General features: G+C 42.1%; 1 protein-coding gene across 2 annotated transcripts in view; it reads right to left on the reverse strand.

Moving 5' to 3' along the window:
• LOC142827870 (uncharacterized) overlaps positions 1 to 25,197 on the reverse strand; it is a 42,709-nt gene that overhangs the window by 6,111 nt on the left and 11,401 nt on the right. The window contains exon 2 of one of the 2 annotated variants that reach the window (XM_089777225.1): positions 8,001 to 8,740. The exons of the other annotated variant lie outside the window; for it this stretch is intronic. The gene's annotated coding sequence lies outside the window, so the exon portion shown is untranslated. Of the gene's footprint in view, positions 1 to 8,000; positions 8,741 to 25,197 lie in introns of those variants that run through there. 2 annotated transcript variants of the gene reach the window in all.

The following is a 25,197-nucleotide window of genomic DNA, read 5'->3' on the forward strand; positions in this document are numbered from 1 at the left end:
GGCATTTATAGGTTCAAGGCTCCCTTTAATGCATAAGCTTCATATAGATGTTATTTTCTAAATTCATAAATAAAGGGCTGGAATCTTTGTTCGATTAAGTCTGTTTTACTCAGTCATTCAGAGAAGCTAGCCAGTATATGATCCTCACTACTTAAAGGAATCCTCCAATGGTGTAGTACCACTAGAAGCATTAAGACCATGCTGCATCCTTGAGCCTGGCATGGACAGACGTCAAAGAATGGTGGGAATGGCTATAGTGCACTTGACTGATCGCTGGCAGCTCGAATGAGCTTGATCGGCCATATGTAGGCTGCTCTATTTTACATTGGGATTGGGTAGACATCTAGCCATCCCATCAATAGGGTTTGATGCCAGACACAGATCGTGTAATATACGTTGTAGGTATGTATGTTTTAATTGCAGATATGCCTGGAAGGACTGCCTATTTTCCCATTTGAAGACCCTATTTTCTTCAGCTACAGAGAACGTTGCTAAACTTTTCAGCCCACATGGGTTAATTTCACATATTTTGTGTATGCATAAGGTTTTTAAAATCCCTTTTTAAGTCAAAATAGTTCAGATGTTTCTGAGAACAGGGCATGGGGAAAATATGTGATTTTGCGAATATTTAAAAAATTCAGTAACCTTTTATTTGAAAAGATTTAGCAACCCCAATATGTATGTTAAATAATGCAGAGAGTCTGTGGAAAAATAATGCTCATGTAATTAAAGACTGCACCATAATGCATGTATACCTGGCGACCAAATTAACGTTAAATGAATAACCCTAATTCTGGCATTTCCTAACTTTTGAGTGCTTGACTTTGCAACCTTACCATTCAATTAATGTGATGTTTGTATATTACACACCATGTACAAAGAACTATGTAAAATAATGATAAGGTTGCAAAGTCAAGCATTAAAAAGCTAGGAAATGCCATGTGGGTAGGTATCAATTATGACAGTTTTGCCCAAAATCAAGTCTGTGGCAGAGCCAAAATCAAGCCCCTCTCCACTGGATTTTAGTGTACTGCATAAACAGAAGAGAACACAGTTCTCTCTTTTGCTATTCCTGTGTCTTACTCATATTCCATCTAAAGCACTGAATGAGATGTAATTAAAAATGGTAACATTATCATGTATACAAACAGCTGAATTAATGTTGCATGGACAGTTTTAATTTCTTAATTTTTGATCAATTGACTTTGCAACCTTATCATTCTTTTAATATAGCCTTCGAGTGTAATTTCCTGGGTATAAACAGAAGATAGCATAGTGGATTTAGGGATGGACGTTAGGAGATCTGACTTCTATTTTCAGCTCTGCCAATTAGCTGTTGTATGACCTCTGGCAAATGACTCAACCCATCTGTGCCCTTGTTTTCTCCCCTCACCCTTTCTCAGTCTTATCTATTTAGATGTACTTCAAAGCTAAGAATGTCTTCTCATAACATGTCTACACAGTATCTAGAACAATAAGGGCCTGGTCCTATTTACAGCCTCTAGACACCACCATAAGACAAATATTAAATAAAAATAAAAACCCTACAAAATTATCATATGAAACTGCATGATAAACATCAGTATTGGAAACCAGGATTTGTGCATGAACCACACAGGGATCTCCCACTTGAGATACACAAATAACATGGAGGGATAATAGGTTTTCATCCTCTATGCTGACTACCCCTTACATAGAGATGAGACATTAGATGATTTGATGTTCCCCCTGTAAGACTGCTGTATACTCTCAGGTGTGTACGAACCAGTGGTTGAGACCCACTGGTGTAAATCATATTTATATATGTGCTGAAGTTTTTGGCCCCTTAGTTTTAGTGGGTGCCAAAGTTATAGGTCAAGTTCCTTGGCTGTGGAAGATTCATGTGGGATGAATACACAAGTGATTTAAGCACATCAGGACTCTACCAGTTCTAAACTACTGGTCCAATTCCATAGTATAAGAAGGAGTAAGAGGGTGTAAGTAGAGAATTGCTCAAACTTACACTGGCTGGCATTAGCAAAGGAATAATAGAATAGCATGAACAAGAAAGCCCACTGTCCCTTGTACATGTCCTGCATTTCTAGCACAGGGGTCAATACTTTAGGAGCCATTATGCTGGCTCTGTCATTGTAGGTTCCCCATACACGTGGTGATCCTCCTGTGCCCAGCTATACTGACTTTAGGACTTTTTTTGTACTCACTGTGAGACACAAAGTGGCAGCATCCCCACCGCTCAGAATCTGGCCTGGTTTTAGTGGTACTTTATGATGTGGCATGAAGTTTGATTTTTGTAACAAATATATTTAGAGATACTTCTTGACTGCTGAATGCAGCATATACCAGAGTCGTCACTCTATGCAAGAGTAATAAAAGTAATGAAGCAATACATTATTTTATGTGACCATCAATCAACTGGAACATGCAATTTTAGATATTTATAATAATGCATATAAACCAATCAAATATTATCACCAAAAACGTTTAGCCCATCAACTTTCTCACTAGGGAGCAACGTGATAGAAATGTCACTAACATTTAAACACAACCACCTTCCTCATCCATTATCAGTAAAATATAGTCATTTATAGTTTGCTTTTGTAAGTGAGGAAAATACAACATTGTTTATGAGAAAGTTATTAATAAACAATGGTCTATACTGCATTTAATGAACTCCTTGGCCTGGTGATTCTGCTTCTATTACATGTTCATGAGTCCTTTATTGTTTTGCATTAAATCTGTTCTGATTATTACCCAAATCAACAGGGAGTATAAAAGTGCCATTAAGTGTGTGAGAAAGATAAACAGTAGAGTGGATAACAGATGAAAGAAATATCAAAGATGAATGTCTATGTTGCAAAAAGAGGTAGTGAGAATTTGGAGGTTTTTCATATTCTGTCTGGTGCTATTTCACATATAGAAGTCCTAAGAAGCAGTGACAAGAATGAATATTTCATAGATTCTAAACTGTGAGAAACAGACTAAAAAAATAATTGCATTAAATCTACTATGAGAGTTATAGCTGAGATAGCTGAGGACCATTTCGTGTGCTGGCATTTAAGGTACGTCTAGACTACAGGCTTTTTTCGACAGAGGCTTTGTCGACAGATACTGTTGACAAAGCCTCTGTCAAAAAAGAGCATCTAGCCTGCATTACGTGGATTGAAAAATTGATCCGCTTTGTTGAAAAAGAGTATTCAGACTGCTGGATGCTCTGTCAACAAAAGAAGGCACTCGGAAGTGCTTCTGGCAAGTCACAGGGGCAGCCTTAAATTCCAGGCGCTGCTGCATGCTCTTTGCAGAGACGTATGCTTAAAGGGATTTTCCTGGACAGCTGTTGCTCTGCTCCTGCTTCTGGTTTGCAGTTGGGGACATGCCAATTCCTACGTGCATCGTTGCCGACGTGGCATACCCCCTTATGCCCTGGCTGATGAAGCCATTCATGGGACACCTGGCTGCTAGCAGGGAACTCTTTAACTCCCGCCTGAATCGGGCTCACTTCCAGGTGGAATGTGCCTTTGGCCATCTGAAGGGCAGAGTTAGATGCCTGCTCACTCTGCTGGACATGGGGGAACACAACATCCCCGATGTGGTTGCTGTGTGCTGCACAACCTAGTGGAGAGGAAAGGGGAGGCCATCCTCCCTGCGTGGGGGATATGGACTGATGTGGAGGGGAGGCACTTTGAACAGCCCCAGACAGCTGCCGTCCGGCAAGCCCACCAGCTGGGACTGCGCATTCAAGAAACCCTAAGGGAGCAGTTCTCCCAAGGAGGCCGATGATTTTCCCTAGGTCCTTCCAATTGTGGGATTGCCCCATGCCCCCAGTGTCTTCCTCCCCAACCCTCCCCTCCCCCCGGTCCCACAGTCACACATTGTACGCATTCATCACACACTGACAAAAGAGAGATGTTGGTGAAAAAATGTTGACAGTTTATTTCACTGTTGGTTTTTTGAAAACTAAAATACTCTTTTGTTCAGAAAAATAAAGTGTTTGTAAACAAAATAAAGTGCTTCCCTCAGGCTGTGTCCAGACTCAGGGTTTTTTTTTAAAAAAGTAGCCTTTTTTTGAAAAAACTTCACCTGCGTCTAGACTGCAGCCGCGTTCTTTCGAAATTAAATCAAAAGACCGCGGCTTTTCTTTTGATGGTGATAAACCTAATTTCACGAGGAAGTGGTCTTTCGAAAAAAGGCGTTCTTGACTGCAAACAGGGCGTTTTCGAAAGAAAGCATCCAGACTGCCTGGGTGCTCTCTTTCGAAAAAGCGGCTTCCTTTTTCAAAAGTTCCGCTTGCAGTTTAGACGCTCTTTTTCCGAAAGAGGCTTGCAGTCTAGACATAGCCTCAGTGACTCTCACAGGTGGGAAGAGAGAATGTCAACCTGGAAGCAGGGAGGGAGGCTCACAGCTGAGGGTGCTGCCCTGATGAAGAGCCCCTGGCACTTTGGCTGTGAAGGCCTTCTCGCAGACAGCTGCGCATATGGGCTGGGACAATAGGAGGTGGCAGGAGGTGGAGCTGTACCTGGGTCTGGGATAGCAAGGGTGAAGGGGGGAAAGGGGCTGAGTGGGGGTCAGGCAGAGCAGGAGAAACAGGACCAGGCACAGGACCAGGGAAGGCCATGGCCTCCCGGATAGCAGCGCAAATCTCAGTGCGCTGCTGGACAAACTTGTCCAGCAAGCTCCTGCACCACTCTGACTCTGCCTCCATCCTCTGGTTTATTGTGTCCTGCATCCCTTACAGGACCGAGATATGCTGGCGCACCAGGTCCAAATACTGATGGGTTCCCTGCAGCCATCTGGGTGGTGGAGCAGGTGTGGTGCTCCCCGCCTGGTCAGCTGGTCCAGCTGTGGAGGACAAGAGGGAAAAGTTGTCAGTCATGCATGCTCACAATTTCCCTAAGAGGGCATGCCCTCCTTTTTTTCAGCAGTCAGTGCCTGTCCTATGGTCAGAGGATGCTCATGTGTGTCTCAATAAGGCATGGTGTGGCTTGCCCAGCAGCCACAGCCTCCCTGGAGCCCAGAAGGTGTGCAGGCCACCATCCTGCCCCCCCCCCCCCCCCTCCCGACACACATCTCATTGCCAAGCAGCACAGACAAGTGTCAGGCCACAGTTGGGGTTCCCGCAGGTTGCTGAGAGGCCTGAAGCTGAGAGGCAATCCCAGCATCCCCAACCCATGCCTGCACCTGGCATCACTGCCTGAAGGAGCAGGTGGTGCCTCGCAGCCATGCGGGTGCAGGGATAGGACGGCCGTATGTGTGCCTGTATGTGTGCCCCCTCCCCCACAGGCTGTGATAAGCATGACATGTCACAGCACTGCACCATCCGCTTGGCTCCTGCCTGCCCTGCCCTGTGTGTGTAGGATCCTCATAGCACTCACCTGATGTTCCCTCCCCGGTGTCCAAAGTTGTTTGGAAGGCCTCCTGAGTTTGGGCATCTGGCTCCTGGGTCAGGGTCACTGTACTCCTGGGGGTGTCTTCCTCCTCCTCCTCCTCTTGGAGCTGCTGGTCCTCTGCAGGGCTCTCACCCTGGAGTTGTGGCCTCTGCTGCACAGAGGTCTCTAAGCCAGACTCCACAACCCTCTCAGGAGGCAGGGGTTCCCCTGCCCCCAGGATCTGGTCCAGGTCCTCATAATAGGCAAACTAGTGTGCCGTTTCCCCAGAGCAGGAGCTGTGCTCATGGGCCATAATATGCCCCTGCCACATCTCCTTGACCTTGGCTCTGACCTGGTCTATGGTGTGGTGGTGGTGGCCTTTTCTTGCTAGGCCATCAGCCATTCTGGCATAGATGTCTGTGTTCCTCCACCTGGACTGTGGGGCCTGAAGAGGCTCCTTCTCAGACCAGAGCTCTAAGAGGGCTTTTATCTCGGGCCCAGACCAAGAGGGTGCCCAGAGTTTGGTGCCCCTGGCTTCCTGCAGGGATGTGTCCCTGGAAGCACCAGGGGGTTCTTGGGGGGCTTGTCCCTGGAACTTGGGTCTGAGTGGCCCTACCGGGAAGAGCTGCACAGTCAGGGTCCTGTCTGGAGCTGGCTTGCTGCCAGAATGCTAATCCTGGGTGCCTGTGCCTTTTAAAGATGGTTACAGGCAGGAACAATAGAGTTGAAAGCTATCACAGGAGTGTTCACCAGGGCTTCTTCCAGAAGACCTTTATTGTCAGCATAAATTCTTCCCTGCGTCCACACTTACCTTTTGTAGACAGAACTCCGAGGTTTACCGCCGTCGACAAAACTGCCGCATTCTGTCAACTTACTATCGGCAGAACATGGCAGTAGTGTAGACACGGGTATAATTTTGTTGACAAAAGTCCACTTCTGTCAACAAAACCCTGTAGTGTAGACACACCCATACAGAGTTTGCTTTCAAAAGTTACAACAGATTAGATAGAAAAATATGATAAAGCCTGTTCCCAGAGTTTTAAAAGCAACTGTGCTTTGTAAAAAGAACATTCTGATTTATCTAGTCAGATAACAATGCAAGATTTTCTTTTACCCCATCTAGTCTATTTCTGGGCAAGGTGTTAGCTGATACAAGACTTTACAGTTAACTAGAGCAAGATTTGACCCATGATCCAGTTGTACAAGTTCTTTAGTTTTGTTTGCAAGAGGGATTGTTAGGAATGGATTGAACTGAATAATCATATTTAAGTTCATTAAAAGTTTCCAAAGATACATAAACCACACACGTAAAAGAACAGGAAAGAATGTGTCTGTATAACAGATATTACCTATTTAAAAGATGACTAAATAAGTTCCATGGACACGTTAATGCGGCTGATTCAGTCTTCACAGCTGCCAAGCTACCTTAAAAATCTTGAGCTGTGACAGCAACATGTTTTTTTTTAAAATTACAATTGCATGTGGGCACTCCAAAATACTATCTAATCTGTACTTGGTGTGGTATATGTAGGTATGTAAATGTTGTGACTGTGTTTTCTCAGCACTGTATGTTTCAATTTCTAATGAAATTGTCACAGGAGAAGTCATCATTTTATGTAGTACAGTTGATATTATAGAAGACAGACACAATAACTCACTTCCAGTTGACTGTGGTGAACTTTGAATCAGGCATATGGAGTATTTATTCTCTTCTTCTTTGTGTGTGTGTGTGTGTGTTACTGTTGATCTAAAATAAATGTTGGGACTGAAAGTATATGTTTGCTCTTTATATATGAGAAAATAACATTGCATTTCATAATAAAAATGTCGACTCCAGTGGCTGTCATCTGCACAGTTCCAAATTCCATTGTCCTTGCCATATTGCCACATACATCTGAAGGACAAAAGGAGAGTGTATGCCTTCATTAATGGGATTGTACGTGATAAAGTTAAGTAAAGTTCAGAAAAGTGAGCGGCAGGCACAATGGGACAGAGATGCAGAGCAAAGCACTTCTGGAAGACAGCATGGGTAAATGTAATTTTGCATGACCTTTCCAATGCTATGCGTGTGGCACCATATAACTTCATTAATAACTGGTGAGTGTCAGACAGAATGAGATTCAGCAGATCCAAGATCCTATCCTAGTCCTTGGCCGAGGATTCCTAGGAGATCAGAACAGCTTCTCAATTAATTTCTTTTAGAAGACAATGGCTAACTCTTGTCCTCAGTCAATGAATGATCAGGCAAACCAAGATAAAAATATGTCTACTCTGATTTTGCATTAATATGTCCTTTTCACAACTAGTCCTTTTAACTTAATAAATTGCCTAACCAAATACCCTTAGAGAAGAAATAGGCCTTGCAACACTGAGGGCTCTTCCTATATGATTTAAATCAGGGGTGTGGAATCCAGGGACCAGACGCAGCCCCACCCCCCAGCTTGCCTGGATCTGCCCCCCAAGGCTCTGGGTTCCCCTCCAACATTGGGGAGCCTAAGCTGGTGCACTCCCTTCCCCCCCCAAGATTGGAGCACACAAAATCTACTAGCCTAGGTCCCCCTAGGCTCTAGCGTACAAGGTGAATGTGGGGAGACTCTTTCTCCTTTTCAGTCAGGGGCCACATCAGTGAGTTAGGGAGGGTTTTTGTTTGTTTTCTGTTTTATTTTATTGCTTCTAACTTGTGTGCAGCCCCTGGAGGATTTTTCTGTAGGCCAGTGGCCCCAAGCCCCCCAAAAGTTCCCCACATCTGATTTAAATAAAGCATTAAATCACTTTATTTAAGAAAAATCATTGACTTTTTAAATCAGTGCGAGACTTTGTAAATCTGTTTTGAAAAGTTGTGCTACTGCAGTTTGATATTCGTATTTTTATAATTAACTAAATTATACAGGTGGTTTCTTTAAAATTGCATTACCAGTGTCACTGCCCCTCTCCCATGGCTTATCACTATGAATATGTATAACTCAAAGAAGCTTTAGAAAAATACCTCATTTGACATAATGATTTTAATATTACAATCTGTTGAATGTGTAGATCCTTTGTTTTGTGCATGTCTCATACATGATACTTCAGATAGCTAGTGACTCAGTACTCAAACCAACAACCTGTGAATTTTCATGTTTGTCCTATAAGCCTAAACTGTGTTTGGTCCTAGAAAGACATGTGATCATGCCACCTGATACTGGAATCCACCTTGAGCCTGGTATTTTTCCACAGAGATGAGGGGTGCCAAACAAAGAGTTCCTGGAAGCCATTGGTCCTGTGTCTTCAGCTGACTTTTGAAACTGCCTGGCCCACTCAAATTGAATAGCAAGAACTTTGAAGAAGCTGAAGGCCCCAGACAGAGTGAAGTTCAATTCTGATTTGAAGCTCCTTACCTGAGATAAGAATAACTATTTAGGATAGGAATTTGAATGTAACAAGTATCTTAGTGGATTAGAACTAGCTAGCACTTTTTGTTCATTTTAATTTAGTAACTTACTTTGTGTTTTCACCTGCAACCACTTAAATCCTACTTCTTGTACTTAGAAAACACACTTTTGTTTATTATCAAGCCTAGTGTAAATGGGAGAGAAACCACTGTGCATATCTGTCTTTCATTGATAAGGCGGGGGACCACCTTATGAGATTTCTCTCTGTCAAACTTTTACACAGGGCAAGACAGATTTATTTGATATTTTGGTCCATATTGGGGGATTGGTTTCCTGAGCCCTCCTGGAGCTGAACTGCTTCAGTGTCTGTGTTGCTATTCGGGAGGGGGACAGTAACCCCAATTCGGTGCCTTGTCTGGGGGAGACCAGAGGATCTGGCCAAGGAGTGGGGAACCCCAGACAGTAGAAAGGTGAGCATCAGTGGCATGATCAGCAGATTTGGGGACAACCTGAAAGGGATTTCTGTGACTCATTCCATCACAATTGGTAAGCTATTTCATTTTAATTTAACAAAACTCGTATTGCCAATTTTCAGCATGTTGAAAATTAAGGCTTTGATCCAGCAAACATGTAAACAGATACGTAATTTTACTCACATGAATACTTATGGGATGAAAGTTATTCAACTGTTTCAGCATTGATGACTGAAACTTTTTTTAATTGTTACTGAAATAAACTGTCTTTTTTTTAAGAAGTGCTTAATTGTTAACAGGGAAAAGCTATATAGTTATTCAATATATTAACAAAGTTATGAATATTTTTATACACACATGCCAAAATTTTCAGTAACAGGATCTTAAACCCATATTTAGAGATCTTAGAAGAAGATTGTCAAAAATATACAGAACCATAGCATTTAAGGATAGAAGGGACCATTAGATCAGGGTACATCTAGACCACATGCCTCTGTCGCCAGAGGCATGTAGATTAGGCTACCAGGCATAGGAAAATGAAGCGGCGATTTAAATAATCGCCACTTCATTTAAATTTACATGGCTGCCGCGCTGAGCCGACAAACAGCTGATCAGCTGTTGTCAGCTCAGTGCTGTAGTCTGGACGCGCGGGTGTCGACATCAAAGGCATTTGTCGACCACCCAGGTATACCTCCTGGGATGAGGTATATTTTATCCGTACGAAGGTACTTATACAGTGAGGACATCACTTCTGAACCTTCTTTTTGGTAAGATAAACAGATTATGTTAAATCTCTCATTGTAAAGCATTTTCTCCAACCCTAAAATCATTTTTGTGTTTCTCCCCCTGCACTGTCAGATTTTTCAACGTCCTTTTTAAAATGTAGACACCAGAGCTGTCTGTTTTACCACTGTATTGGTCTCACCTCCCTGTACCTGCCTAATACTCCTTTGTTTATACATACAAGATTGAACTGGATCTCTTTGGCACAGCATCTTACTGGGAGTTCAGGTTTAGCTGCTTGTCGACTATGAACCCCAAATCCTTTGCAGAATTGCTGCTTTCCAGGACACAGTCCCTCACTCTGCACACAAGGGCTTTCATCCCTTGTTCCTAAATGTATACTTTGCATTTGGCTAGATTAAAGTACATTGTGCTTGAATGAGCGCAGTTTACCAAGTTAGTCAGATTATCCTATATGCTTGCCTTGGTATTAATGTTATCTGCCATTCTTGTGTCATCCACAAATTTCATCAGGAGCAATTTTTTATTTTATAATAAGTGGCTCATGAGCATAAGCCTCATTGATTTCAAAATGAAAACTGATGGAGGAGCATCACCAGGTCAAAGCACTTCACTTTTCTTGATTTGCGGAAGTTCAATGTTTTGAGAGTTTATGTTGGTTACAAACATAACACGGGGTATTTACTTATTGGTTTTGTACTAGTGTTTGTGTTGGACACACAGGAAGGATGTTAATGAGACCTTTCCTTTTACAGCATAAAAGGACATTTTAAGCCTGACATTTCTTAGTAGAAAAAATAGGACAAATCTGAAATTCTACTAACAGAAAATTAAAACATAGACTTTGGCAATTTAAGGCTATAAAATGGAAAGGAAATAAAGAACCTGTGAATAAAAAGCAAATGTAAGTTTTAAAATAACTTTTAAAGTATTTGAATCATGATTTTTATCCACCCTGCCTGCTAGCTGAAAGATCTGATTATGTTTACTGTCTGTACTGCTACACCTGCACTATGAGTTAGGCATGTGATTCTCCAGGTCATGTACACAGACTCAGGCAACTCCTTGTTGACCTGGCATGAGTACAAAAGGCAGAGTGCCATGGTAGCTTGTTTAGTAGCAAGGGAAGCACAGATGAACACAGCCAATACATACTCAATGGATTATGGCTGGTTTGTACTTGGCACAGCTCAGCTGTGTTATCAGTGCAAATACCTGTGCCACTATGACTGCATGGCTATTTATACATGTACCAGTTCAGAGAGAGCTAGTGCGAGTCTGTGTATTAGTGGGGAAATCACACCCCTGAGCTTGTAATGTAGGTGTAGGCTAAGACTGCTGCCTTATGCAATGTCTAGAGGAAGGAACACAAAGTGCCAGGAGACCCTTTCCATGCCAGCCACTGAGATGTGGGCAACTGTGTTGTTGAACAGAGTTGGGAGGACCATCTTCAATGACATTACACTGGTAACCAGTGGGGAACCAGTGGGGAACCAGTGGGCTTGATAGTAAGCCTGTTCCCCAGGTGGGGCTACAGAAAATACACTCGCAGCAAATAGGCATAACCTCTGATAGCAACCACAGGCAGTTCTGAAGAAATGTATGCCCTCACTATTCCAGTCAGCACTGAAAGAAACTTTATTTCTTTTAATGCAGACACACCCATCCTACGGAGACCTCAAAGACTTAAAAAGTCCATGTTTTCAATAGATTGTTGTATGTCCTGACATATTGACCTGTATTAAAACAATGGACCAAATTCACAGCTGGACATGGATCCATTGACTTCACCAAAGTTATTACTGACTTACACCAGCTGAGAATTTGGCCCACTAATGTACTTATTAGCCTTAACCTGTAGTTCTCTGGAGACTTTTATTTTAGTCAGGTCTTTTCCTTCTATCAGATGGTGGTTATTGTCTATACAGCCTTTAAATGCATTAAAACTGTTGCATTAACAGCAGTTTGTGTTAAAAAATAATTAGTTCTATCGTCTGAATGAATTGGCAGGTCTTATTGTGGCCTTTGTTCTCCCACTGTGAGGAAATGGCATGGGACGGTGGGATGCAGTTGGAGATCATTGATTTTCTTGCATATAGCTTGTGGCATACTGGTATTTAGAAGAAACACAAGAGTGCTGAACCACTAAGAGAAGTGTTGTACTTAATGTGTCCTGAAGCTGGGGTTCATTAAGAAGCACGTAAGCTACGAAGAATGTGTTTTGCCTTTATTGACGTGCTGGGGGTGACACTTGAGAAGCCCATGCAGCAGAAGAAATTAACTTTAGTAGACTGAATCAATATTTGAAAGAGTGTAAATGGTGTTATTTATTTTTATTATTTTTTTTATTTCTTTGCCCATATGTAGTTAGTATGTGCTACATACTACTCATTATTATCACAAAATCCTTACTAATATAGGGCAAAAACAATTCAGCCACCTTTATTTGCTGGTCCTAAATCTATGATGCGGAGATTTTTCTTCTTGAATATTTCATGCTTTTGCTTGATAAATAGTCAAATGATAAAAATATTTTTTTAAAGTGTTCACAAAGGGTATCTGTCTGTGGGAATAAGAATTAGTTACTTACCTTCTTGATAACAATGTTTTTTTGAGATGTGTGTCCCCATGGGTGCTCCATATTAGGTGTCAATCAATCCCCACACCGGCTGATCAGAGAATTTTCCTAGCAGGATCCTATACACAGTGCATGTCCAGTAACCACCTTGCATGCCTTTTGTCCATTAGCTGTGCACTTGGAGTGACCCCCCCTTCCATTTCTTCTCTAAGGTGGAATCTTGATTACTGACTCCAAAGTGGAGGGGAGGAGGGTGACTAATGGAGCACCTATGGGGACACACATCTCGAAGAACCATTGTTATCCTGAAGGTAAGTAACTTATTCCTCCAGTGATGTCCCCATGGGTACTCCACATTAGGTCACTGTAGAGCAGTGCTCTAATGGAGGGGGGCTTTGGAGAAGTGGGTGTACCAGAGAAGAGAGCACTGCTCAACCGATGGTAGTGGTAGGGATCGGACTGATGTGATAGCATAGTGGTTAGCAAAGGCATGGTCTAATGATGACATGGCATCCCTACCAATGTCCAACATGGGTATATTTGCTAGGAATGCCATGGCTCTTCTGGAATGTGCTGTGACATGGAGTGGAGATTGCTTATTCTGCATGAAATCTCATTGTATGTACAATGATATCCACCTGGCGATGTGCTGTGAGATGACTGGTTGGCCTTTGGAGTGCTCTATGGTGGCCAGGAAGATCCTGGGAGATTTACAGAATGACCAGGTTCTGTCCAGATAAAAGGCAAGCACCTTCCTAATATCCAGTGTGAGTAGGGCAGTCTCTAAAGGGTCCTTATTCAGTTTAGGAAAGAAGGAAAGTATATTGACTATTTAACATGAAAGGCAGAAACTACTTTTGGCAGGAATTTAGGATGAGGTCATAGACTGACTATATCCTTCATAAATAGTGTGAAGGAAGGATCTGCTATGAGCACCGCTATTTCTCACGCTCTCCTTCCCAAGGTTATCATGACTAGGAAGGACACTTTCACTGAATGATGAAGAAGGGAACAGGAGGTTCGAGGTTCAAAAGGAGGTTTTATTAAAGCCTTCAGGATGAAGTTTAGATCCTAGGATGGCATTGGCTCCCATACGACTGGGTATACTTTGAACACGCCAGTTAAAAAGCATTTGGTTGTAGAGTGTGAAAAGTTGGAAAACCCATCTATGGGGCCATAAAACATGATGGCAGAGAGATGGACTTTAATGGAACTGAATGATAGGCCAATTCCTTGAGATGTAAGAGCTACTCAAGAATGGATAAAATGTTAGAAGTAGATGGGGTGATAATTTGTCTGGTCTTGCACCAGGTGGAGACGTGTCCATTTATGTAAGTAAGTGCATCTGGTGGAAAGTCAGTGGCTATTGAGAAAGTTATGTTTTACTTATTCAAAGCAAGAGTATTTGGTGTGGTGGCATCATGGAGTAATCAGGCTTTGAGGTGAAAATTGTTGGGGCTGGGATGTACCAAATGATTCTGTTGCTTCACTCATAGGTCTGGCCACTTCAGAAGGGATTGAGGGTTGCATAATGCAAGCTGAAGGAGGCAGGGGAACCATGTTAGCCTAGGCCACATTGGAACAATCAAGATGATGTGAGCCAGATCTTGTTGGATTTTGTGGATCACTCAACTGATGAATGGTAGAGGTGGAAATAGAGGAAGTGTCTTGACCATGTCATCAGGAAGGCATATCTGAACAATCCCTTCCCCATCCCTACTCTGGAAGATTTGGCTGGTGAGGTGCTCTTCTTATGACAGTTCTTGTTGGAAGAGGATGAGGAGGCTTGTCTCTTTGTCCTTGCACAAGGCTGAGCCTTGTCTTTAGCTCCGATGGAATGAGTGTCCTCTGTGCTAGGCCTGAGAGACTTCTCCCACAGAGAGGATTGGCGGCAAAACTCTCTATCACATCTGGTCTGCACCATCGTGCTACTGCAGAATGAGCATTTGGTGGGAATATGCTGCTCACCAAAACAGCGGATGCATGAGCATTGGCCATCCAACCTGGGCAGGACCTCCCTACATGTGTTGTACCTCTTGAATCCTGGAGAGCCAGGCATTTTTGTAACAGACTGAGAATGCTCTCCTCACTTCATGAGTTCACTGTTCATTGTTGTTAGTTTGTTTATTTATTTGGTTTTGGAAAAAGGGACCTGAGGGACTAGGAGGGGTAAGGGAATGGGACAAAGGAGGAAAGCTGAACAAAGAGAGTTAATAAATGCAATATTTATCTTTTTTTATGAGAAAACTGCTGAACTGCTAAGGACCGCTGGAGATGATAGAGAAGAAATTGAGGGGTGATCGCACCATACATGCAGCTAATGGACAAACGGCTCGTGAGGTAGCTACTGCACATGCACGACACGTGCAGATTCTGCTAAGAAAATTCTCTGATCATCTGGTCCAGGGATACACCAACACCTAATGTGGAGCACTCAGAGGGACATCACTTGAAGAAGAACCAAAGGGTAGTTCAGTTCATTTGTTTGGTGAAGATAGTAATATTCCTGTTCCTGGATAAAATAATGAACTCCCATCTGGTTAAAAGTATTGCAGAGAAATGAGATTATAACCTGTGGAAAATGAACCTTCCACCGCTGGTCCTCTGCACTGTATATCTGAAAGCTAGTGTTACCTCTCCCCTAGAAAGTAGTGTGTATCTAGTTTCATTGCCTCCTGCTTTTCTCGTAAGCCTCTGTACTTTTTGAGACATAGATTCATTTTTGTAAGCATGCTGGGCAGTACTAACTCTTAACTTTCGATGGCTGAAATAACTAAATAATATTACCTTGGCATTTGTAGTATTCCCAAAGTATTCCCAGTATTCTAATTCTACAAGAAAGTACAGGGACTAGTGAAAATATCAAACTATTATTGTATAGTTACATAAAGTAGAGCTAGAAAGCTTAATCGCTTTATATTGCCTCATCCTTTCCTCCAGAAAACAATACACAAATACAATTATATTTTGAAATGAAAGTCCAGTTGATTAGGTTCAATATCTATTTTTGCCTAATACATGGTAGTTTGTATTTTTGTCTTGTTTATAGTGCTGTGCATCTATACATCTGAAAGATTTTTCACTCAATTTTAATGATCTCTTTGAATCCCTATAGGTTAAGAAAGAGTTCCTTCCACCTTTTATGAGTCTTAGCAATGGAGAAGTTTCTGCCAGAATATTGGAATGGTCTTTACCCTCAGAGGTCTTCCTGTTTCCTAGCTGAATACACTGCAGAAAATTAAGTTTGTGGCAAATATAAATAACAATCCAATGTACATATAGTTGAGACAGTAAGGGAGTAAAGTTTATAATATCACAGACAATGTCTTGCTTTCTTATATGGATTTGAAGTATATTATTTGGCATTTATATTGTGTGTGTGTCTTAAAAGAGCGGAGAACAGAATATGAAGAGATGTGATCGGAAAAGGGAATGGCACATAGCAAATTTCTTTCATAGTGTCTCGTTGAGCCAGATTCTGCCACCCTTATGCTGAGTAAAGCCTTTCAGTTATCTTGCATTAGTTTCAGTGAGGCTCCTCAGGTCGTTAGGTGCCATACAGCCAGGGTTATCTACAACTGATTTTGTGTATTTTTAAAAGCTCTATCCCTTGCATTTCATTGGGGCTTGTCTCAGTGTGAGGCGTCATTCAGTTCAAAGGTGGCGACATCTGCCCTTGTGTTGACAAAGGAAGTATTCTCGACAGAGCTGTCCTCCATCTTCCTTAGGGATCATTATTATTTAATGTGGTTAGTCCAATGTGGATCTGATTGATGGTCATCCTTGAGCCCATTGGATATAAATAATATCTGCTGTAGAAATCTCGGTGAAGTTGCTATTTAGTGATCAGTGATTATTATGGTGTAAAATACAGACCTTTCCTCTCGACAGCTTTTTCCAATAGACTGTTGCTTTTTATTTTATTTTTTTACTGTTTTGCAGGGAAACCCAACCATTCTGCTATTTTTGGTACCAATTTCATTTTGTGGGCATTCCATGTGAAATCAGAAGGATGGATGGATAGATTGATTAAGGAATAGCAGAATGGTTATTTGAAAGCAATTTTTTCTTTCAATGACTTCTCTTATAATTGAAATGGCTCAAATGTAGGTTGCACAGTGTCTCTCACAAGACCCAGTTCCAAATAAATATTTCTCTGGTTTTCGTTTTGAGTGGCTGCATTTGTCAGATTTCCCATTTAGGCTATTCAAGTTGGAAATTTGCAAAGAGGACTTCTTTGCGCTACCTTGGACGTGACCATTTTATGCCTTATGGTTGGAAAGCAATCTCTGCTGCTGCAGGGAGGGGGAGTGAAGGGAAAGGTAATGAAGATTTTTTTTTAATTCCTGACTTTCTAATATATAACCTTAAAATGCCATTACTCATATTCTAAGCACTCCAGCATGGATTTGGTGAAATATAAACACTTTTCTATATTTCTTTTTGGCATTCTAGAGATTAATTGATAATCAAGGGCTCGGATTAAAAGCCACTCATTTTCACAAGCTCTCTGATTCTTAGGACTTTGTCCTCATGAAAAGAGAAAGTAGAAATAATATTGGAAATAATAGGATTTTTTTTAATGGAGCAGAGGTGGGAGTACTTTTTGGGTACTCCCTAAAAATAAGCCTTTATAGCCCCATTTCAATATTTTTACATTAGATGGGAGGTACTTCCAATAATTTGTGTAAGAATGCATGAAAATATATGGGAATTTGTGAATTAAATATTGATAACATTTTATTGTTTTTGTTTTTAAGGGAACTTTTTTCCACCTTTGCCATTTTCTAAGAGATAGGACCTACTGGCTTCTCCTAGCCAAATCCGTTTGAGGGGCCTATTAATCCGGTCTTCACCCTGCTTGAAGAAATGGAGTTTTACATGAAATGAGGAGTAACGGTAGTTCGGAATAGGAAGCCTAGTCCGAACTACCTAGTCCGTGCCGCGTGTAGCTGCGCGGCACGGAGTCCGCACTAGCGGACATTTAAAAATGGCAGCGCCCGGCAAGATGCAAATGAAGCCCGGGAAATTCAAATCCCGGGCTTCATTTGCAACTCCGGTTGCCTATATTACCATCCTAGTTCAAACTAGGGTGGTAGTGTAGACATACCCAGGGTGAACATGGTAGGCAAGGGGCTTACTCCCAAAGCTTTGAAGCTTATAACTCAATGATTTCATTCTAATCTCCAATGTAGGCACTCTATAGGGTATTCCTTAGTTGCAGACTCTCTAAACTTCATGTTTCCAAGAACAAAACCCCATTGAGCAAGCAAAGCCACACAATTCCCAGTGCCTGCAGTGATGTGGCAGATTAGGCCCAGAACAGGGACGGGGATCCCTTGGCATGCCGAGCACATGAGATTAATCAGGGTTAGCCCCTAGAGGCCACCAGATGTTTTATTTACCTAAGTGTCCAGAAGCAGAGCAGCTCGCGGCTCCCAGTGGCCACAGTTCACTGTTCCCGGCCAATTGGAGTTGTGGAAATTGATGCGGCCAGGCCACCACTTCCCATGACTCCCATTGGCCGGAAATGGTGAAACTGCAGCCAATGGGAGCCGTGAGTGGCTCAGGTAAACAAAACATCTGGCAGCCCACTAGAGGGGGAAACCATGTGAATTATATCCATCCTGTGGGCCAGAGGTTCCCCACCCCGGCCTAGACCCAGGAAGAGGGCACTGTTGAGTAATAAGAGAAGCACCACTCAGGATTGCTGTTTGTGACCTTGGACTAATCACTTGACCTCTTTATATCACCATTTGCCCGTTTGGAAAATAATAATTTCTTACTTTCCTTCCAGGGTTGTCATGAACAACAATTAACCTAAGTGTATATGGGGCTCTGAAGATATCAAGTGCTTTGTAGTTCTATGTGGATGTATTAGCAGCTTCCAAATGTAGAGATACACCCACATTCCTCAGTATGGAATTTTGGTCATTAGTAGAACAGTATAAAAATATAGATAATATACTGTACTAGAAAATGATTAAACAACAACAAAGAGACTACTAAAATATGCCCTAGAAAAAGACCTAAATAAGAGAGAATTCTCATCTGAAGGCATTTTCTATATTACAAAAAATTATCTATAAAATATTTAAAAAATAGTACTGAGTATTGCTCAGACATACCATATTTCTGATTTGTCTTCATCCAGTTAAAGGCTTTTGGAGGCTAGAGACAATTCCACCTCCTGCTTTTATTAAATAGAATGCTTTCCTTATGGTTTCCAGCTCTAAAATTGTCCTTTGGATAGCACAAGGTTATGGGGTTTCATGACTGAGAGCACCATCAATCATATAAACCCACGTGCTGATGAGTTAGTGTTCTCACACAGTTGTTTTAAAGTGACTTCTTATTAATAGCTGTAGTTATTCTGTTACACTGACAACTGATGCTTTAGGAAGCTTCTTTGGAGAACACATATTGCCTTTTTTAGCACATAGAGTGATAATTTGCCTTTGTAAAAGGATTATGGAGTTGCAGTAGTTATTCTTAGAGCACTGCAAATCCACAGATATCCATGGCTCATTTTTGTGGATTCAGATATGGATGCAGAAACAAATTTTGTATCTATAACCCTGCAAATTTATGGATATCTGCTTTACATCCATGTCTCATTTTTGCAGATACAGATGGGTATACACATTTTGTATCTATTCAAGACTTCGGTTATTCCTCATTTTGGGATCCATCATGAAATAACGGGTTGAGAAAGAATGAGAGAAAAATTGGAGATAGCAAAGGATGAGTAAAGAGACACACAGAGAGAGAATGCTTTTGAAAGAGACATAAAAGCAACAAAAATAATTGTGTTGAAGGAATAAAGCAGTCAGCTATTTACAAGGCACTGGCTGAGTCCATTAAAGGGGGGTGGGTAGAGGAATAATCTGTTTTTGCATGAGGCATCATTGAATCTTAATAAAAAAATCATGCCCTAATTCCCTGAATGTGCACTGGGGAAAAAGAGAAGCTAAATACAGTGCTGGAGCCATCCTGTTGGCTTGAAGCAGGATTGTTTGGAATCCCTGAGGAAATCAATTCTTCCACACGCCTTAGTGACACTCCTGAAAGGAATAGTGTATGCACCCTCCCAAAGCACCTGCTCACAACTCTAGTAAGCATGCAGGAAATTGTCTTGGGAGCTCCTGTTGGTCTCTTGCCAAGGGGCACACAGCAAGGAAAGGCACTCTGCTTTCACATCTAGCACCCACCTCCCTTCCATGCATACCACAAGGCAATGTGTAGCAGTACTTTGCCCCTGTGCATTCTAACTAGAAGTGTGGAAAAAAACCTACACTGCTTTAATCCAAAGCAGCAAGTGCTTTCAGAAGTACTTAAGAGACTTGGTTTGGTTTCTGCATGTTCCCATTCTCCAGCTAATACCACCAAGAGTAGTAGCAGCATTGGTTTCTCTGGTGTCTACCATATCCATCAAACACACTGACTCCTCTTTTTGCCAAGTGGCTAGCTGAAAATCCAAGAAGTTATTGTACTACTAGTGTCACTGTGCCCTCTTCTCCTCCCCCGTCTCCCCCGTGACTGTAACTTGCTCAAGATTACTTGAACTGCTGAGAGTTTTTGATTCCTCAATATTTCCTGGTGAGCTCATTCTAGAGGTGCTCAATTGTCCATTAAGAGCAGTTCAAGTGCCCATTCTATTGTGATCAATGCACATGATCTATTTCATTTACCCTTTTTCTGAAAAGATGCTAAGAGGAGTTGGCATATCTTTTGCTTCTTCATCTACATTCTAGAGCCTTATCCATGCGTGAACTTTATCCTTGCAACTCCCATGTTAACATCTGATTCTCGATTCTTCTGTTGGCAGGTATGTCAAGATCTATCTTTCCTTTGATTAGTCTTATCTGAATAAGCAAAAGACATCCAAGATGGAAAAAGGGAGAAAGATCCTGTATTCAGAGTATATCTGCAAGTAAGACTGTGAGCCTTGTCTCTTGAGTTTTCAATACCTCTTTGGGTGGCAGGTCTTGCTTCCCTTTTCCCCAAAATATTTCTTTTTTTATTTTACTTGTAAAACTTTATTTAAGATTCCTCAAATAAGGAACAGAACAGCAAAGTACTTCAAATAAATTGCTTATTAAATGCTTTATTGGAGAAAAGCATCCTACTTTGGGATTCTCTTGGCCTGAAAGCTGATTTGTAATAAATTATTTCTTGGTCCAGCACAAGTTAGCAGATTTTCTACCTTGTCTGTAAATTCTGACATTCATAGTACTTGGCCCTTGACCTGGCACATATAAATCCGTTTGATAAATTACTCATGCAAAGCTTAATACCCAGTAGGCACAATGAACAGGGTCTCTCTCTTTTCCACCCCTATTGAGCAGGAGCTACAGCAAATTTGTCTTTAGAGAGAATTACTCTTTTCTAAAAAGTCACAGTATCTTCACCAACAAGCAGGCACAGTCATGGCCTGGCAAAACTATGTCCTCTTTGTGACTAGCTTTCATTGTTTTGCATTGCTCAGCTCTCCATAGCGGTCCTCCTCTTTCTACCAAGGGAAGTACCAACATACTCACACCTTATAACTTTACACTTCAGCCCTCCAATAAAGGGACACTTCTTAGCAACATGGGCTACCATGAACACAGAAAACCTGTCCTACACCCTCAGCATTGGCTTCTTATAGAATATTAAGCGAAGTTCAAGACATCAGCCCTGATTTTCAGGTCTATCAATGGCCTGGGCTCAGCCTATCCAAAGGATTGCACAAAACTCTGGGATGAAGTCTATATTTGACAACTCAGCTCCTCTGGCACATTAGTACTTGCTAGTATAAAGGTAAATCTCATTGGTGTGAGAGACAGGGATTTCTCAATGGTGAGTCCATGTCTGTGGAACAAACTCCCACAAGAACAATGGACCCACACAAAACTCACCACCTTTTCCTCTACACTACACGGAAGATCAATGCTGCCACAGTTGATCTTCCAGGGTTCTATGTAGCGGATGTGGTATAGACCCACTAGATAGAACTCAGAGGGCACCCTCATCATTACTAGTACTTTACCATTCACTGGTTTGTTATTTAATGACTCCAAAGACAGTTACAGAAGGAAAAACATATTTAATATTTTGGGACCAGAAGTACAAAAATCAATGTAGGCATACTCTACTAAGATGACTCCAATTCCCAATTGTACATGTTAACAAATACTTCCAAAGGTCCGCTTAACTAGGCTGCTTATAAGACTGTGGAATAGCAGGACTTTCAGTGGAGGAGGGGAGATTATAACACTCATTATTCTGAGGTGTTGTTTTTCAGAGGTTTCCTGTGGACTGAGCAAAGGGGGAAAATCGAAAAGAATATTTCAGCAGAGATGATCCAAAATCATTACACTCTTCAGGGAGATTCCCCTAGCTCATTTAAAAACACAATGAAAGAAGAAATCTGAGAAGGTGCTACAGAAAACTTTGGTGACTTTATGAACTACACTTGGCAGAGGTTAGTCCTTATGAAGAAGACTGAGATTTCAAAAGTAAAGATTTTTGAGCTAATTCAAGTCACTGGGCTGGGAAAAAACACTCTTTAAAATGGAGAGATATAGTCTGTGGGGAAAATGAACAGACAAGTAAGGCCATATTTAGGTTGTGACATTTTTTTCACTTCTCTTTTTGTGGTCTTTATGGTCTTACCCACTAACTATGCATGGCAGCAGTGTGGGAGAAAAAATCAAATAACTCCAATTGTGTCAAAGGGGGGACTGTGCAGAAATCAAAACTCTCTGAAAGAAAACTGCTGTAAGGGTTAAAAGTTTTCCAGACCTCTCTCCCTGTAACAGAGAGAAATCAAATTAACTCTAATCAAGACCCTTACAATGCCTCCTATCTCAAGTTCATGGATACTCCTAGTCTGTCACAATTTGTCATGTAAACTCTTTTCTTTGTCACACTCAAGTTCTCATGTGGCTTTGTGTACTGTAAAAACTTACTTCTAGCACTCCTGGGGTGAACGGAAGTCTCAGAGTACTTCTGCTGAGACTTTGATATGTTAAAGAAGAACAATCAACAACTGAACTGTCTAAGCATTCTGTATATAGGATACCTGAATCTGTCTCTCATTGCTGCTGCTTTCACTCTTGGAAGTGACAGCCTGCATGCATGCATCATAAAGTTTTTCCTTCTAGGTTTCTCTCCTGCCTCACTGATTTGACCTCCAGCCTCGGACCCTTCTGGGGGCTCTGTACCCCAGGGGAGCGAGATTTCCCCCTCAGCAGGATGAATAATTGTGACCTTCAAGAACATTCCACCCAAATTTGTGGGTAGCTTTGTTTGACTTGGTGGCAGTGCTTGCTGTGTTAATGAGCTCTCTTGCAATAACCAGTTTGATCTCAACAAAGTGTCACAGGCTATAACTGAGAGGACAACAAGGCTACAGTTAAAGCTAAACTTAACTTTCGTTCTCTCTTTTCTTTTTAAGTGGTTCCAGCTGTTTTAAAACAGCTTGAAAATGCCACAACAATTCCATGATCTTTTGCACAGAGTCTTGGGCCTGTGGCTTACAATATTAAAGCTTTTATGAGGTGGGAAGGCAAGGAGGTAGGAGTCTGTAATAACTCAAGTTTTTAAATTGTGAGTCTCGTCTACTCTCATGTCTCCTCTCGTACTGGCTGACTGCTTGGCTTTCTCCCTCTTTAGGATGGAGGGGATAGGGAAAGCTTTTTCTCCTCCACTTTAAGGATGCTGAAATCCATACACACAAAAATCCTTCTATGTTGTTTAATAGGCTGGTATAGTTGGGAGGAATGTTTCCTGCCTTTAAAGTCTCGTCAGAGGAAAAAAAAACACCCTGACTATATCATGGCAAATGCTGGATAATGCCTCTTTTATTTAGCCTGCTGGGAAATCAATTCATTTCAAAAGAGTACTTTCATTGTCAATTACCAGAGTAGTCCATTATTTTACTCAAAGTGTTCTAAAATCTTATTCTTTTTATGGGAATAATAACTTTACACTTATCTCAAGGGCTTTTTATTACTTAGTCCCACAACACCCAGTGAGGCAGGTGAGTATTATTAGTCTCCTTTTACAGATAAGGAAGTATAGCGAGAGTAAGGACTAGACTCCACATAGGATTCAGGTATTATAATATCAAGCTCCCAGGCACCCAGATGACTAATAGTAGGGATATTAACATATAGTCGACTACATGAATAACCAATAAGCCTAGGTTTATTGGTTAATCTTGTCATCTACATGCACTCCCCTCCCCCCACCCATTGCCTCTGTAGGAGTAGAAGCTTTAAGCAGTCTCCCCACAAGCACCAAATCCACCTGTCTGCCCCTCCCCCTCTGTGTTGTTAAAGTAGCAGCAGCACAAAGGGTGAGGGGGGTAGGCAGGAGCTGTACATGTGGGCATCTGGCTTCCAAGACAGATCCCCACATGTGCCAGAAGGGTGGACCACCAGCCCCTCCCTTGCTGCCTCCTTAAAAGCCAGTCCCCTCCAGTGCCAGCTCCACGATGCTGCCTGCCCTCCTTGCTGCCTCTATTAGAGGCAGCAGTGAGGGGGTGTGTATAGGGGAGACTGCAGTGAAGCAGTCTCTGTCCGCAGTGGCCCCCTGGGTTTGCTGCGGAGAGAGGCTGGTCTGCAGCAGCAGCCCCTGTCTATGAGGGTCCAAGCTCCATGTGGATGGAGGTTGCTGGCACAGACCAGCCTCTGTCTGTGGGGAAGTTGGACTGTCCATGAGAAGCTCGAACCCCCGTAGATGTGGGCTGCTGCCACCCCATACTGCTGCCTCTGTATCAGAGGTAGTAGTGTGGGGTGGCAGGCAGCTGATCTGCACAGTGAATTGGAGGCAGCAGTGCAGGGTTGTAGAGGGCTCCCCAGGAGTGCACTTCCTGCTGCCCTGCCCCCAGAGACTATCAAATAGTCATGTAACTGCAAAAATTTCATGCAGTTACATGCCTATTCAATTACACAATATCTAACATCCCAATCTAATAGAACCCAGAGCCTCAAGCTGGGTTCTCTTTCCCTATGCAATGTGTGGGGAGAATTAGGAACCCAAGAACAGGATCCATGGAAGCCATACCTGAAGCCACCTCAGCCAGCCAATGTTGAGCTGAGAGCTGTGGCTTTAAGCCCTACCTCTCCAAAGAAATTAGGCATCTATCTCCACTTAGGAGTCACAGTTGGGAACTGTTTCCTGGCATTGGGTGCCTAAGCCAGGTCAGTATTGTGTCCTGAAAAAACAAGACGGTGGTAGCACCCTTCCCATATAACTTTTTGACTAGGGAGTGGAGTATTCACCTAGGATGTGAGGGACCTAGGTTCAATTCCCCCCTCTGAATGATGTGAAGGATTTGAATGTGAGTTTCCCACCTTTTAGGACAGAGTTCAAATTATAGGAACTGCTCTGTATTTACAAATATAGTTTATGAATACATTTAGCACAGACACAAACACTCCAAATGTACATCTGAATATCCACATACATCATCCATTACAGAACGATCTCAAGTGTTATGTCATCATCTTCCTCATTCCCATCATCTTCCCCATTATTATCAGTAGCCTTCATTCTGTCACCTCCTGGGCTGTGTCCAGACTCAGGGGTTTTTTCGGGAAAAGTAGCCTTTTCCCGAAAAAACTTCCCCTGCGTCCAGACTCAAGCCGCGTTCTTTCGAAATTATTTTGAAAGAACGC

The sequence above is a fragment of the Pelodiscus sinensis genome, chromosome 3, assembly GCF_052426305.1.
Source record: "Pelodiscus sinensis isolate ZL-2025 chromosome 3, ASM5242630v1, whole genome shotgun sequence".
In the NCBI taxonomy this organism is placed as follows: Eukaryota; Metazoa; Chordata; order Testudines; family Trionychidae; genus Pelodiscus; species Pelodiscus sinensis.